This window comes from Alexandromys fortis, unplaced genomic scaffold (genome assembly GCF_014885135.2).
Source record: "Alexandromys fortis isolate MF-2015 unplaced genomic scaffold, M_Fortis_MF-2015_v1.1 scaffold_0, whole genome shotgun sequence".
In the NCBI taxonomy this organism is placed as follows: Eukaryota; Metazoa; Chordata; class Mammalia; order Rodentia; family Cricetidae; genus Alexandromys; species Alexandromys fortis.
The window spans coordinates 41,727,947-41,744,401 of NW_026067949.1; the positions used below are offsets into that span (position 1 = coordinate 41,727,947).

At 41.2% G+C, this 16,455-nt stretch overlaps 1 protein-coding gene across 1 annotated transcript in view; it reads right to left on the reverse strand.

Moving 5' to 3' along the window:
- Adamts3 (ADAM metallopeptidase with thrombospondin type 1 motif 3) overlaps nt 1–16,455 on the reverse strand; it is a 206,238-nt gene that overhangs the window by 147,352 nt on the left and 42,431 nt on the right. The window lies entirely within an intron of this gene.

Below are 16,455 nucleotides of genomic sequence, written 5' to 3' on the forward strand. Positions count from 1 at the left end.
GGGGGGTGCACCCACCCACTGAGACAGTGGGGCTGATCTATTGGGAGCTCACCAAAGCCAGCTGGACTGTGACTGGAACAGCATGGGATAAAACCGGACTCTCTGATCATGGCGAACAATGAGGACTGATGAGAAGCCAAGGTCAATGGCAAGGGGTTTTGATCCTACTTCATGTTCTGGCTTGGTGGGAGCCTAGCCAGTTTGGATGTTAACCTTCCTAGACATGGAGGGAGGGGGGAGGACCTTGGACTTTCCACAGGACAGGGAACCATGACTGCTCTTTGGATAGGAGAGGGAGGGGGAGAGGAGTGGGGGGAGGGGGAGAAGAGAGGGGGGAGGGGGAGAAGAGTGGGGGAGGGGGAGGGAAATGGGAGGCTGGGAGGAGGCGGAAACTTTTTTTTCTTATTCTCAATAAAATAAAAAAAATAACTCATACGGTTTTACTTTCAACATTGCAAATTAATGAAAATGATAATATTGCTAAAATTTTATGTATGATCAAAAATATTTGGTTATATTAAAAGTCGTTCTCTTTCAATTATAACACATCTAGGAGATGTTCTGGTCAGGTTTTATTATTATTATTATTATTATTTAACTGGACCCAAGTTAGAGTTATCTAGGAAGAGGAACCTCAGTTGAGAAAATGGCCTCATTCAGATTGGCTTTAACTAATGATTGATGACCAGGCGGTGGTGGTGCACGCCTTTAATCCTAGCACTCCGGAAGCAGAGGCAGGCAGATCTCTGTGAGATTTCAAGGCCAGCCTGGTCTACAAGAGCTAGTTCCAGGACAGGCATCGAAAACTACAGAGAAACCCTGTCTCGAAAATCCAAAAAACAAAACAAACAAACAAACAAAAACCCTAATGATTGATGTAGGAGGGCCCAGCCCACTGAGACAGGTATCACTGGGTCGGTGACCCTTGGTTGTATAAGAAAGTGGGCTGAACAAGCCATGGGGAGCAAGCCAATAAGCAGCACCCCAGTCGCCCCCGAGATCTCTACTTCAGTTCCTACTCTGCTTGAATTCCTTCCTCTAATTTCCTCAATGATGAGCTGAGATTGAGATGCATGACCCAAGTAAACCCTTTCCTCCCCAAGTTGCTTTAGATCGTGGTGTTTTATCACATCTTAATAGAAACCTAACATGAACAGAAGACCAAGTTTTCTTTCTATATTTTAACTAAAAGATAGAAAAACCTGTGTTCCATTAAGCCCAATATTAAGAGGTGAGTGAAAAAAATACTATATTGATGGATGTTTGTGAAAATACAAACATCATTTATAGTTATTCACATTCATATGTACCATGTTTAAATTTTAAAATTCATTTACTATTGCTATCTTAAAATAAAGAATCGATGTACTAAAATTTTATCAGCTTTGGTTTTAATGTAAGGCTTGCTAAAGATGACCTACAAAAACAAACCCCCTCTTAGTCTTTAATAAATTCTTATAGTACAAGGGTCCTAAAACCAAGCTTTTTCAGTAAAGAACACAGAACAGGAGTGATTGCATCTCCTTAGTCTCAAGCCAAGATATGGAGAGCTGTGTAACTAAAGCAGATACTTAGGATTCCTGAGATAAGTACAAGGAAAGCCTACAAACAAGAATGGAGTTTCACATCTGGAAATCTTGGTCTGGGAAAGGAAAAGAGCACCCAATATAAATGGCAAACATAAGAAGCAATAATGCTTTTTATAAATATTCTGATATTCATACATCCTCATTTCCACTGCATCTGAATTTTGCTAAAGCCAAAATTCCATGCTCCATAGAAGAAAAGAAGCCTATAAAAAAAACAAGCTACATACTGATCATTTTTCTTCGGAAAATAAGATCCAACCTCTGCTACTGTAGAATATATGCCAAGAACAGAAAGATCCGTGGCAAATAGCTTTCAACAACGTGCAGAGCTATTTACTGTAGGTTTAAAAACATATAAAGGTACCCACACAGTGCCTTTGAACATAGACATAACTTTCCTCTGCTTTCAAAAATGGGGGGGTGCTTTCATCACTAAATAAGCTAACTAATCTACCAGTGCATTAATAAATTGCCCTAAAGTTGGTTCTTTATCACTGTTATCTTATCCTGACCTCAATATATACTTGAGGAAAGGTGTCAAAATTAATTCAAGATAATCACTTTTTTTTTTCACTGCGAAGTTTGGATGAATTGCAACATATAACAGAAAAATCAGGGTTGTGCCAAAAAGTGATCAAATGGGAATAAATACAGGTCATACCACACATAAAACAGTAAAAGCGAAGGATGAAAATTATTTTTTTTATCCACAGATAAATCGTTCTGCAACAGTTATCATAAGCTAAGTATCTCATGAAAGCCCATTAATAATTTGCTTCATGGTAAGAAATGGGTCATTATTGCTGAAGACATCATACATTTTGATTGCAGGCTATGGAAAAACCAAGCTGGAACTGAGCTGGAAGCGTCCTTCCTGCTGGCTAGCTCTCACAGCCCCAGAAGGTGTTATGCAGACTGCCGGGAAAGACAAGTCATCAGCAGTCTTCCCCAGATGTGCACCCTAGGAAACACAACGATGACTGCTCAGGCAGGATGTGCTCAGTGGAACAACAGTGACCCAAATGTTATGAGGGTAACCGATGGCCTTTGGCTTGGATTTGAGGGCAGCGCCCCGAGAAGGACCTCAAGCTTTCTGGTGTGAGCTTGCTTTGCTAAGTGGGTGTGTGGTCAAATTGTCTCCTAAATTCATTCACATATTACAGCTGCTCTACGCATTCCTCGGAGAAACTCCTTATGGCCGTGGACAGAGGTTAATGCTGAGACTCAATGACAATGAGTTGCTCGGTCGTAAATAGGTTACCATCCAAGGTTCTCTATCCAAGCTTCAAGTAACATCACAGAAGAATGTACAAAAATAACTCATGAGCCAGTGGTTGGAAGGTATGACATAGAAAGACATCTTCCAGATATGACATGATCATCACGCTCATGAATTCACAGCAGCTGTAGTGACCTGCACGAAACTTTCACAATATTGGGCTCCTCTACATTTCATCATGGAAGTGGGAGGGCCTGATGTGGTTCTGCTCTTCCTCGAGCAGCTTTTGACAGTCTGGAGCGACTGAGCAATAGGATGTCAATTTCTGTAATGATGTAGCCACTGAAAAATTGTCCATGTTCCTCCCAGCCATGCTCATGTATGCCAACCTAATTCATTTTCTCTCTCTCTCTCTCTCTCTCTCTCTCTCTCTCTCTCTCTCTCTCTCTCTCACACACACACACACACACACACACACACACACACTACATGTTAGTACAAGACAGTGAGGCGAGGGAAGGATGATAAGGGAAGCAAAATGAGCAATGAGCACAAAACTGACTAAAATTTATTTTTTTTTTGAGACAAGGTTTCTCTGTAGCTTTGGAGCCTGTCCTGGCACTAGCTCTTGTAGACCAGGCTGGCCTCGAACTCACAGAGATCCGCCTGCCTCTCTGACTAAAATTTATTACACACCTGTATGAAACTATCAAGGAATAAAAAAAAATTATGAGTCGGGGTTACATGCAGTGACACACACACCTTCAATCTTAGGACTCAGGGCACTGTCAGAGCCTATACCACACCGTAAGAAGTTGCCTCAAAAACAAACAAAAAAAAGACACAGACCAGAAATCAGTTTGATATACCCCAAATTCTCCTGTAGTCATTGATAATAATGTGTATTAGCAAGGGGGAAATTCCCATAAAATTATCACAAGACAGGAATAACAGAAAAATCAGAGCTATGCCAAGAAGAGCTCAAAGAGGAATAAACATCGAATATACCAAATATACAACAGGGAAAATGAATGGCAAAACAACAAAAGGTAGAAAGTTAAGGGTGGATCATCATTGTAAGAGTGAATGCCTATCGTTCTGTCTTTACATAGGTGTGTAGGAAGATCTAGAATCTCAGAAATATCAATAGGTATACATATTTCAAAAACTAAAAATAAAAAATTCAGGAGTATGCTCTCTTTAGTCAAAGTACCAAGAACAGGTCATCTGAGGAAGACAAAAAACTTTTTGACAATACCAGCTGCAGTTCAGCCACAGACGGGGGAATACTCAAGACCAACACAGCCATGTTCACCCCAGGCTAACTGGAGCGTCTAGACTGCCACTTTCTCAGGGGGGTTTAGACAGTCTCGTCTCTCAACATTTCTGTGTAGAAACCCAAGTAGTGAGAGCGGAGCTTCCTGCCAGTGATTAACCAGGCCTTCCCGACTCTATTGTGTTGCCAGTAGGATCACATAGAAGATAAACAGTCTCATTCTGGTTTAATGGCATGGGAGCTGTTAAGACTTCCCTCATTGAGCAGTGAGATCAGTTCTCAGTGGAGGTCAAACTCAGCGTGATTACCGTGAAGGCAGGGAGAGCCGGACTTGGCCTCCTGCACAGCAGTAATGAGAAGTCGCTGTCCTTAGGTCTGACTAGCAGCCAAGAGCTTCAGCTGGCTGCGACAAGGCAGCCCCTTCCCTTACTCCATCTGTCAGAGCAATGTCAGGGGAAGGAAAAGCCAGTTAAAACAGATTTCAGAAAGATCCAAAATATCGTAACACATGAAAAAAAGTTCCAAATTTCAATTTAAAAAAATCGCTCATCACAGTACAAGCCCGGAAAATACCAAACTGAAGTGAACAAAGAAATGGATACTGACGCAGAGATGACTGGAGCGACCCGACAATGATCTGACAACAAATGTGGGGAAAACGCTCCAATCAATTAACTTTTAAAAGGGAGAGGTGAGAAGGAGAAACTTCAGTCAGAAAATGGAGAAAGTTATGGACACATTTTCCCACATCCAGAGGGGCTATGACGTGTGGACAAGGTCACTTGTCACCAGGGAAATCCAAACTGGAAGACCATAGGGCAATCTCCGCTTATCAGAAGGACTGCCCAGAGACACGCAGTACTGGAGAGAGCGCTCACACATACACCAAGAGGGGCTATAAAGCAATCGCCCATCTGGGAAGAGTGCGCTGACTCCTTAAGCTAAAGAGACAAGATGCCCATAACCAGTAATTTCACATCATAGCAGTTAACTCAAAGAATTGGAAGAATTACACTCTTTTATTTTCCTTTTTATTTTCTTGATTTTATTGAGCTATACATTTTTTCTCTGCTCCCTTCCCTTTCTCTCCTCTCCCGTTCAACCCCTTTCCATGGTCTCCATGCTCCCAATTAACTCAGGAGATCTTGTCTTTTTCTAATTCCTATGTAGAATAGATCCATGTCTGTCTCTCTTAGGGTCCTCACTGTTGTCTAGGTTCTCTGGGGTTGTGATTTGTAGGCTGGTTTTCTTTGCTTTATGTTAAAAATACCATTTATGAGTGAGTACATATGATAGTTATCTTTCTGGGTCTGGGTTACCTCACTCAATATGATGTTTTCTAGATCCATCCATTTGCCTGCAAATTTCAAGATGTCATTTTTTCTGCTGTGTAGTACTCTTTTGTGTAAATGTACCACATTTTCCTTATCCATTCTTCAGTAGAGGAGCATTTAGATTGTTTCCAGATTCTGGCTATGACAAACAGTGCTGCTATGAACATAGTTGAGCACATGTTCTTGTGGCATGATTGAGCAAACTTTGGGTATATACCCAAAAGTGGTATTGCTGGGTATTAAGGAAGGTTGTTTCCTAATTTTCTGAGAAATCGCCATACTGGTATCCAAAGGGGCTGTATCAGTTTGCACTCCCACCAGCAATGTAGAAGTGTTCCCTTTACCCCACAACCTCTCCAGTATAAGTTGTCATCAATGTTTTTGATCTTGGCCATTCTAACAGGTGTAAGATGGAATCAGAGTTGTTTTGATTTTTCACTTCTCTAATGGCTAATTACAGAAACAATAAATAAATAAATAAATAAATAAATAAATAAATAAATAATCAGGTGAATGGTTACATAAGACCGGTTGCATCCCTCCTCAGGAGACTATCTGGCAAGGAAATGGGGCAAACGCCTGAAGGACTCAGCCCCTCGATGAGTATGACTTTATGTATACAACTTTCCTTCATAGGAAAGTCCCCTTCTCTTTCCTCCCTCCAAACCCTCCCATATAGACCTCTTTACTCTCCTTCAAAGTCATGACCCCTTTTTCATTATTGCAGCTACATACATATATGCTTACACGTTTTCCATTATCTGTTGTTACATACACATAATACAGATATACAAACCTAATATGAATATGTGTGTGTGTGTGTGTGTGCATGTGTGTGTGTAAAACAGCAGTACAGTCTTCTCATTCTTAAGTGTAATGTATATCTTTTCAGGGCCAATCATTTTATTTTGGATAACCAATCGGTGTGGTCTTCCCCAGAGAAGACTACATCTCTTGCTCTCAGCATGCCTTATAGGGTTGAGGCCTCGCACACTTTCCCCATTCACTTCAGATGTCCAGGGTTGTTGTCCTTGTTTCGGTCCTGTCTAGGCAGTCCTGTTATGGTGAGACTGCATGAATGATCTGACATTCCTGGGAGACACAGTCTCACAGCTAACTCCCTTATCCTCTGGTTCTTACTATGTTTGCATCCCCTCTTCCACAGTGAGCCCTGACTCTTAGGTGTGGGAGCTGTATTGTAGATGGGTCCCGTGAGCCTGGGATCCACAACTCTGTATTTTGATTGGTTGCAGTTTTCTGTAATAGTCTAACCTGCTGCAAATGGAAGCTTCTCTCCCACCCCCCGGAGGGGCGTGGTTTTGAGACAGGGTTTCTCTATGTATCTTTGGCTTTTGCTTTGTAGACTACGCTGGCCTCAAACTCACAGAGATCTGCCTGCTTCTGCCTCCCAAATGCTGGGATTAAAGGCATGCACCACCATGCCCAGCCAAGAGAAGATTTTTTTAATGAGTGGTGAGAACTACACTAATCTGTGGGTATAAGGACAAAAAAAAATAGCATTTTAAGCTATTGTTTTTCAAATTATGTGTGTGTGCGTGTGTGCTCATTTGTGTGTATATCTGCATGCTAGTGAAGGTGCCCTTGGAGGCCAGAAGAGGGTATCAGATTGCCTGGAGCTGGAGTTCCAGGCACAGGCATTCTGAGCCATATAACACAAGCTCTGAGAACTGAACTTGAGTCCTCAACCACTGGGCCATCTCTTCAGACCCTCTATGTTGAAGCTTCTGAATTAGATGAAATACAATACTTGTTTTGCTTTCAATGCCTATACTTTAGCTATATATGAAAAGGAAAACAGAATTTAAAAATGTATTACTCAAATCAAAGCCATAAAGATTCTTTTCACCATTTTCTTCTAGAATTTTGATGGATAGGATCAAATGTTGGGATCTTTAAAATAACTGCTACAGTATGAAGATATGGATTGTTATTCTTCTTGTGGATATCCAATCTTTTCAACATGAGTTGTAAAACAAACTATTACTTCCCCAGGCTATGTTCCTGGCATCTTGATCAGAAGTCAGTTGACTACATATCCATGGGTTTATTGGGGGGTGGGGGGGAGGGTTCTTCCCTTTTCATATGGTGGTGTTTCTGGTCTGGGTAGAGGTAGACCTCAATTAGTACTCAAATTAAAATTTGGGGCTTACATATGAGTTATATTTTAGATATTCCCTATGCATTTAGAAATAATGTAAGTGACATTCACTGCCTGTTTTTGCAAAAGGAACACAAAGGAGCTGTAACTGATTAAATTCCTTCGGAGTTCAGTTCTGCGGAGCTGTGCAGCCAGCCCTACAGAGCAATAGCAATAGCAGAGTCAAAGGCAGTTGCAAAGCAAATACCCACAAAAGAGTATAATTTCCACCTGTCTGTTTGAGTCCTGCTATCTCTTAATCACTCCGAGAGGAAAAAGTGGAGGGTATCTTTCTCACATTTACATGTAATAAATGTATTGCCAACCAGATCACTAGAACATTACAAACATTGGGAAAGACCTTATTCCTAACATATATACTTAAGAATAGCAAAAAGGTGGACATGCAATGCAAACCTCTCTATCAGTAAGGATTTTTCACAGTAGCAATTCTGTAAGGTAATACCTACTGCATTACAGTACTATTTCCAACCTTTCTATATGAACAACTGTGCTAAAATACAAACATATATGCCTGTGTGCTAGCTTATATGCTACTGGAAAGCAAGAGGAACACCCTTATTTCTTCTCATCTCATCTTCTTTAGTGAGCTATAGATTTATAAAGAAAATTTGCTGCCCCCAAATGAGTTGTATCTCCTATAATGGATGCCTAAGAAAGGAACACCCACAATAATAAAGTAGAAGTGTTTAACCTTACATAGTTCTTTGTCACAACTTTGGCACACTTAGTTGAGTGTTCACAGTTGAGAAGAGCAATATCATCTACTCCAGTGTTCATTGGGAGATACTACACCATGCAAAATAACTTCATCTTAATGGACTGTCGCACCAGGGCATCCAGGGCTCACCTTTTCCCTCACAAACTAGGTCATTTTGGTCCTTTCCAACCTTTGTATGTGCTGAAAGCTGGTTCCCTGATGGATACTAACCCTCACAAGCATCACTATGCCAGGCACAGGCATATGAAATGGCCATCACCTCCAGGATTCCCATGCCACCCCTCGGGAGAGCTTACACATTCCACCTCCAGGACACACACAGTCCCTGAGACCATGGAGTATATGCTAAGTATCCATGGCTAGAGTTGCACTGAAATTTCTATAAGAAGAAATCATAAACACTGACATTCATGTTAAAGTCCAGGATATGGGAGAACAGTGACCCTTTTTTATGCCCTTTTCCTCAGTTCCTAAAGATGATAGCTCAGATCCTACATCATTTCAAATACCTCAAAAACATCTGTATCAGCAAGCATTCAGTCACATATAAGGACGCTTTCCTACATTATTAACATAACTTGAAAATCCAAAATCTATAGGGGTTTCTTCCTAGAGCCCAGTTATGTCTCCTATGTGTAATACAGTCCCCATCCTTTGGAAACTTTCCAGTTTCACCTTGGTATTGTGCCAGGCTTGCAGAGAGATCGGATCAGAGGCTAAACTCAGGCCCCAACCTGAGCAAAGTCTTCCTTCTGATGGAATCCACAAATTCCAAAAGGAAGCAGGGCAAAGCTGTTGGAACTGCTCTACCTGAAAGGTAGACCTGTGCTGTGGGAGTGCACATACAGACAGTGCCTCAGGACCCCAAGTACATCTCTGTTATAGTTTGAAAAGTAGAATACGTGAAGTCTGAGCACGCACACCATTAATTCCTTATTTTCTAACTTAACATCTGTCATATTTCAGAGAGCTATAGACAGACATTTCTGGAGAACCTTGAGAACCTTTTCTCCTCTTCTTGCATTCACAGAAAGGCTAGAGTTAAAGAAGCATCCCAAATGTTTAATATAACATCATGCCAAATGTTAGAAATAATTGATCAGAAGACAGCCTTTTGGCACAGGGAACGTCAGCATCACTCATGTTTCAATAAGAAAAAAAAAAAAGACAGCAAGAATCAAACCATCTGATGCCGGGGCAGATGAAGCATGGAGGGGATTTCCTTAGCAGGCTCAGGCCTTGGAGGTGAAGGCGGGAAGATCACTTAAGATACAGACTAGCTAGGTCAACTTTAGTAAAGGCCACTGTCAGATGGGCAGAAGGACTTGGAGCATCTACTAAAAATGCCTACAGGGGAAAAAGAGAAATAGGGGAAGGAACTATATGCGTGAGAATATGCTTCGATGGAAATATACAATAAACAACACTCTTACTGCAGCTGCTATACTGTATCTGAGGGAGAATACCAGCATATTTCCAATCAAACCAAGAGAAACAGACAACACATCTATGTCTCTCTGGAATTCTCTCTCTCCCTCTCCCCCCCCCCTCTCTCTCTCTCACACACACACACCATCAGTTTGATGTGGATTGCCCTTTTGTGTATATATTGCTTTTATTGGTTAATGAATAAAGCTGCTATGGCCTATGGCAGGGCAGACTGGGAGGGAGGGAGGGAGGGAGGGAGGGAGGGAGGCAGGGAGGGAGGGAGGCAGGGAGAGAGAGAGAGAGAGAGAGAGAGAGAGAGAGAGAGAGAGAGAGAGAGAGAGAGATTGAGAATATGAAAATAGGTGGAGCCAAAGGAACACCACACAGCACTTAAGGAGAAGGACACATTCGTTGGAACCTTACTTGTCGGCCATAGCCTCATGGTGATACACAGATGAATAGAAATGGGTTAATTTAAGATGTAAGAGTTAGTTAATAAGAAGCCCGAGCTAATAGGACAAACCTTGTTGTAATTAATATAGTTTCTGTGTGATTATTCGGGTCTCAGTGGCTGGGAACAAACGAGCAGTCTCTGCTTACATCTGTTCATAAATGAAAAACACATCACAAAGATGTGATCTCACCATGTAAAATTCACCTCTTTTTAAACCATAACAGAGTTTTTGGTCATTTGGGCAAAGAAGACAATTCTCCAGTAAGTAATCTCAATGTCCATGAACTAACCTCACAAAATTCTATCTCTGACTCTGTTTTCAAGTTGATGGCAGACCACCTGCAGTGCGGGGCTTTCTGGAATGCAGTCACAGTCACGGGCTACCAGTATCTACTCAAGAGTATTTATTTGTTAAATTAGACTTTCAGCCTCCACCAGACATACAAAGTTCACAGAAGACCTCCTCAGCACTGTGATTTTACCTGAGATACCTTGGGGTAGCTCAGGCCATTATTATATGAACATTGCACAAAAGGCTTGGATCTTACCAGTGACTACAAGGTCCTGAGGTCATTAGCATAATCCCCACTCCCTTTATCCCTTCTTTTCACCTCCCTCCTCGTCTCCATCTCCCACAAGGTGTTTGCTCCTACTTTCTGTAACCCTGCCATGAGGGTTTTCCAGAGGCCCAAAATAATACCTGATTTTGAGCTGCTGCTTACAAGCTAAATAAACCTTCCTACTTTTATAAGTTAACTGTCACAGGTATTTCATTATAAGAGGTGGGGCTGACTAATATACTTGTCAAATAAAGTGTAAGAAACAACAAACTGGAAATGGAGAATCTGCCAACCTCTTTAGAATGTATTTTCTATTTTTTTAATCTGTAGCCTGAACTGCAATGAGACATTTCTTACCAATTTTAAAATATAAAACTATATCCAAAATAACAGATGGATAAATTAACTGTGAATGTAGAATTTTAATAGCACTGTAGATGTCTTTATTTATAGTAAGTAAAATTCTGGCTCAGAAGCTGAATAGTATCCCAGCAGGAGGGTCTTATTTCAGTAGGTCACTCTCCTGCTAGTAGATAAGAATAGTCACTCATGTCAATACAAATTCTACTCAGACAAAATGTGAGAACATATTTTTCACTTGGAGAAAAAAAAAACTACGCAAGCTGCTTTATCACCATCCCAAAACTAATTTTCAATATCAAGCTGACCTTGGCATCTGTCATTATATTCTATAATAATGCATCTCCGAGAGAGTTCTCACGGTGCTTTAATTTTATTTTGATGGAAAAAGAAGAAGTCTATAGTGTAATACTCAATATGTCAACTGTACAGTAGTGAATGAAAGGGGGAAGGTGGCAGAAAGTATCCAAAACCAGGGTGTGAAATAAGTGTGCGTGGGTGTGCCCATCTGTCCATACAAACGCCCATGCACAAAGATTCCATCACGGAGCACGCAAGCCAACTCTCTCGCTTTCTAAGGAGCAGGCAAAGCACCACAGAAGTCTACAGAAGGCCTCTTGTGTTCATCTGTCTAGCATCCTTTGTTGTTCTTGTGGTAGCCATGGAACATGCCTCTTTTTTTAAAGAAAACCCAGCTAGCCTCTGTGGCTTTGGTGTCACCTTCTGAGAGGTGACTCAATCCGAGAATAATTCAGCTCTTTGAGTCTCACAAATGACCACGCACAAGGCCTGGAACCAAACACCTTGATATCCCAGAAAAAATGGGTTTTAATTAACAATCTGCTAGCTATCCTAGACTGCACTCTCTTTGAGCTTTAGTGTCCAGCTTTTCCTTCAATGACTGTGAATTACCACTATGATTCTTATTTCTTCTTTTCTAACATTAGTCAGGTACTATTTTTTTTTTTTTTTACCAACAATTAAAATCTCCAAAAGCAACAAGAGCAAGACATTGTGTGAGCACACCTCATCTGGGCAAGCTACTTGTGGAGCAACAAGCATTTCAACCACGACAGAAGTGTCGCCTTTCTTCCATGAAGGCCTTTCAGATTGATGAGCACTCAAGACTTACCACTGCACTTACTTGTGTATGTACCACAGAACTCTCCATAGAATTCTCTATGTTCTTCCTAGGGTCATGACATCTCTTGCTACTAATGTCCACTACAGAATTAAATACCTGGGCCTGTTTGATTGCACCGACATCCCGAGACTGTTAATGAAGTTAACCTTGGATCAGGGTGGAGTCAGAGACTAGCTGACTAGAATTGGCCATAGAGAAGTCAGAAATGCAGATAGAGAGACAAACAGGTAAGGGAATGGAGTGACTTGGATTTTTTTTTTTTTTGCATTCCTTTTCAAGCTGGGAAATATGGAGAGAGGGTCCGCTGGCCGTTTCTTTACTGCTTTCTTGGCCTATTAGTTTTTTACCTCAATATCTGACTCCCAAGCTTTTATTGATATAAGACAACTTAGATAAACACATCATGGACCTCTTATAATAAGCATATTAAATAATCTTCCCATGTGCATACTGCCTTAATACAATGTGCTCCCTTAAATCATATATTTCCTATGTATATCAAGCACGGCAGTTCTGCCTAGCATATCACACATAATAACATTGGCTGTGCTGAGCATTAAGGCCGATGCATTATAATAACATCATCAGTCATGATTCAGTAAGCACATATTTGAAGACAATAAACAAACCAGGTACCTTATAAACACCCGACAGAGACACACATACTTCCACCTTCACCCTCCAAGACCCTTCTCCATAACTAACCACCACCAAGAGCTTGGAGTGTCAGTTTCTGTGCTGTATTCCACGAGGACTCATTGAGAGCAACAATTCTGAACAAATGGATTAGTGGCAGAAATTCTGGGTAGACAAGATGGCACTGCATGCCAGGTCATTCTAACAAGTTTGGTGACCTGAGTTCAATTTCCAGAACCCACATGGTGGATAGAGATGGCCAACTTCCTAATGGTGTTCTCTGACCTCCACCCAAGCTCCATGATGCACGCACCCACACATGTGTACAGGTATAAACATACATACAAAGGTATAAAATAAAATAAATGTAAAATCTCCATGTGTAAAGCCTGGATTTAAAAATCCTGGATTTTTTTAACTTATTTTCCTATTTTTCATGGCAAGTGTGGAAAATGGAAGCGTATCCTATTTTATATTGGAGAATGGGTCAAGGTTTATTGCCACAGGCAGCTGTCCTCCTGCTCTACCGTGAAGTTATGCTGAAGTTCTTGCCCTCTGCTTCTTCCCTGTGTTTCTCATGTTTACATTCATACACCTACAGTTTCTTCCATAGAGACCGCCATTCCTTCTTCCCATATAAGTATGCTTAAATATTATATGAACAGTCCTTAAGGCTCTCTCTTTGACATCTTCGTTGGCACTAAAATGGGATCATTTTCATTCTGTCATCTCCATCCTCATCTCTCTTCTCTTCCTCCTACTCCCTTCTCTCCTCTCTCTCTCTCTCTCTCTCTCTCTCTCTCTCTCTCTCTCTCTCTCTCCATCGCCATTTTTCAGGCTGTAGCAGTTGTTTCTGTAAGCACTCCATAGCTAGGTCATTCCTATTCATGATCACCAGTGGCACCCAAAAACTATAATAAATGTCATATTGATACAGGACCTCTAAGCCCGTATAAGTCATCAAAAGTTTGATGTTTCCCACACATTGAAGGCTTCTCTTAGCTTCCCTCTGAGTCTGTGGGACACATATGAATCTTTTGAGATCTTGAGTAGCATAAAAACTTGGAAAGAAAGACATTTTCCAATGTTCAGAATTACTCTGACTCTCAGTGTTCAAGACCAAACTAAGATGACAACATTTAGTCTTCCTCCAAGGGGTAATTTGTCTCTCAAGATATGCATCAACTTTGCATTCGGTTAGCTAGGAATCAGCCAGCAATTCTATCCGCTATACCCCAAATACATCTACACAGCTGTCAAGGCTCAGGCCTTCAGGGACTGGGAGGTTCCTAAAAGAACGGTCTAGACTTCATAATATACATCTTTACCAAAACATTTTACCATTCCTTTCATACTGGAAGCCCTTAATTCAAATACTGATATATGATAAGAAATCTGGGCCCTTCTACTTAAAACTAACTCCTCACAGCGATCTGTCTCTTTTCTCTACTTTTGAACAGTCACACTCTCTTATAAGTAACAACTAACCTCTGAAATCAATTTTAAGATGGTATTAAAGGCAGGGAAAACACTGACTCTGGCTCAGGTTGTCTTCAAGATTGAATAGCATGACACACATAAAGCCTGTGGTGTCCTGCCTGGGATATAAAGATTAGTTTTATCATGAAAGCCATATTTAAACGGCAATCCTCCCCAAATTCTACAAAGGTACGTCCTCAAAAATAAGAGTTTCTTAAGTCAAACATAAAAGTCCCTCCCAAAGTACTGTGTATTTCCTGTAACTTCGGCTACATTTGGCCTGTCAATCATTCCAGACAAGCTGAGGGGCTTCCTGTCTTGATTTCCTCACTTCTCCCTGCAGTCCTGCAACAACGTTACAAGAGAAACCATGGAAACCACATACAAATGAAGGCTTTCAGGATGTGAACAAGAACTCAACAAGTCCCCAAGATGCTCTACCCAGATCACATCTGAAGTAAGGCCAAAACCATCTTAATTTCTAGTGGAGTTAGCTTCCCCACATCCCATTGAAAACAGCTTCCTCTGAATCAAATGAGGAAGGTTGCCAAGGAAGAGTGTGGCCACCTCTGGAGAGATGGAGCCTGTGTGGGATGGGCGAGCTGAATTACTGATGCTGTCACTGAGAGCAGGAGGGGCATTCCCAGTCAAATCGGAAATGGTACATCCTTTCTCCTCCACACAGACTCATAATCAGAAAACAACACTGCGAATGTTTCCGCCCACCCACGGCCCTCTGAGTGGGTGCCATGGGACAAGCCTCGCCCTCGGCATTCATAACAGAGCTTGATCCTTTCAACACCTGTCAGGATTTACACACTCATTAAATGAATCTCAATCTACTCAGTTTCTCTCCAACCAAGTGACTTTGCAGGTCCACGAATGTCCTCCTCCTGCAAAAGGAATTAAGTACCACCTCCTACATTGTCCTCACTGTACTCCTGGGGAGATGGCACTTTTCCCTGTGGAGTCAGTCATGGGACCAGAAACTGAGAGGGGACTGGGATCACCCCAAAGCCCAAGTCTACATTTCATCTCAGGTACTGTGGAAAGGAACCCAAAGGGGGGAAAAAGCACTTCTCTGAAATTGGGCCATTTTCATTACTAACTTGAGGCTAAATGCAGGCTGATTATAGTTATCATCAACTGGAATTTTCAGCTCCCACACAGCTCCCTGTTCTATTCAGTCACCTCACTTATGTAACCCTGCTTGGGAACTGATACCGAAATGAATCATAACCAAAAAAGAACAATCTTCAGTTCTGACAACATTAACAATGCCGAAGACATTTTTAAAAGGTTAGAACCATTATGAAAGCTAAAATGCTAACTTCAAGCAGCACTGGGGAGAAAGTGTCTAAAACCAGGCCAATATTAAAGTGAGTTGTTTTCTTATGATACTGACACTTGTTTCAAATTCAGCCTTACCATCTCAAATAGAAAACACATTCAAACCTTCAGACTGTTTTACCTATCAAAATGGATGGGCGAAGACAACAGTCTCTTTACTGAAAGAATAACTGTTAATTTTAAAATCTTGAACATTGCCCAATAACATCTTTTATAGCAAAGAGATAATAATTCACTATTCTAAAAATTTAAATAAAAATAAAGGCATACATATGCAATCTGCATTTGAGGATCTAAAGACTGATGTGGGATTCCCCTCCGTATGCTGTGAATATCATTGGTTAATCAAGAAACTTATCTGAGCCTATAGCAGAGCTATAGGGGAATAGAGGTAGGCAGGGAAAACTAAACTGAATGCTGGGAGAAAGGAGGCAGAGTCAGAGAGAAATCATGTAGCCCATCCAGAGACAGACACCGGAACTTTATCTGGTAAACCACAGCCACATGGCAATACACAGATTAATAGAAATGGGTTAAATTAATTTGTAAGAGTTAGCCAATAAGAAGCTAGAGCTAATGAGCCAAGCAACGATTTGATAATACAGTTTCTGTATGATTATTTTAGGACTAAGCAGCCGGGAACTAACTAGCACCCTCCTCCTACACTTGTGCTGACGGCTGTGTCCCCAGTTGGTGGCACCGTTGAGATGACTGGATCATGAGATT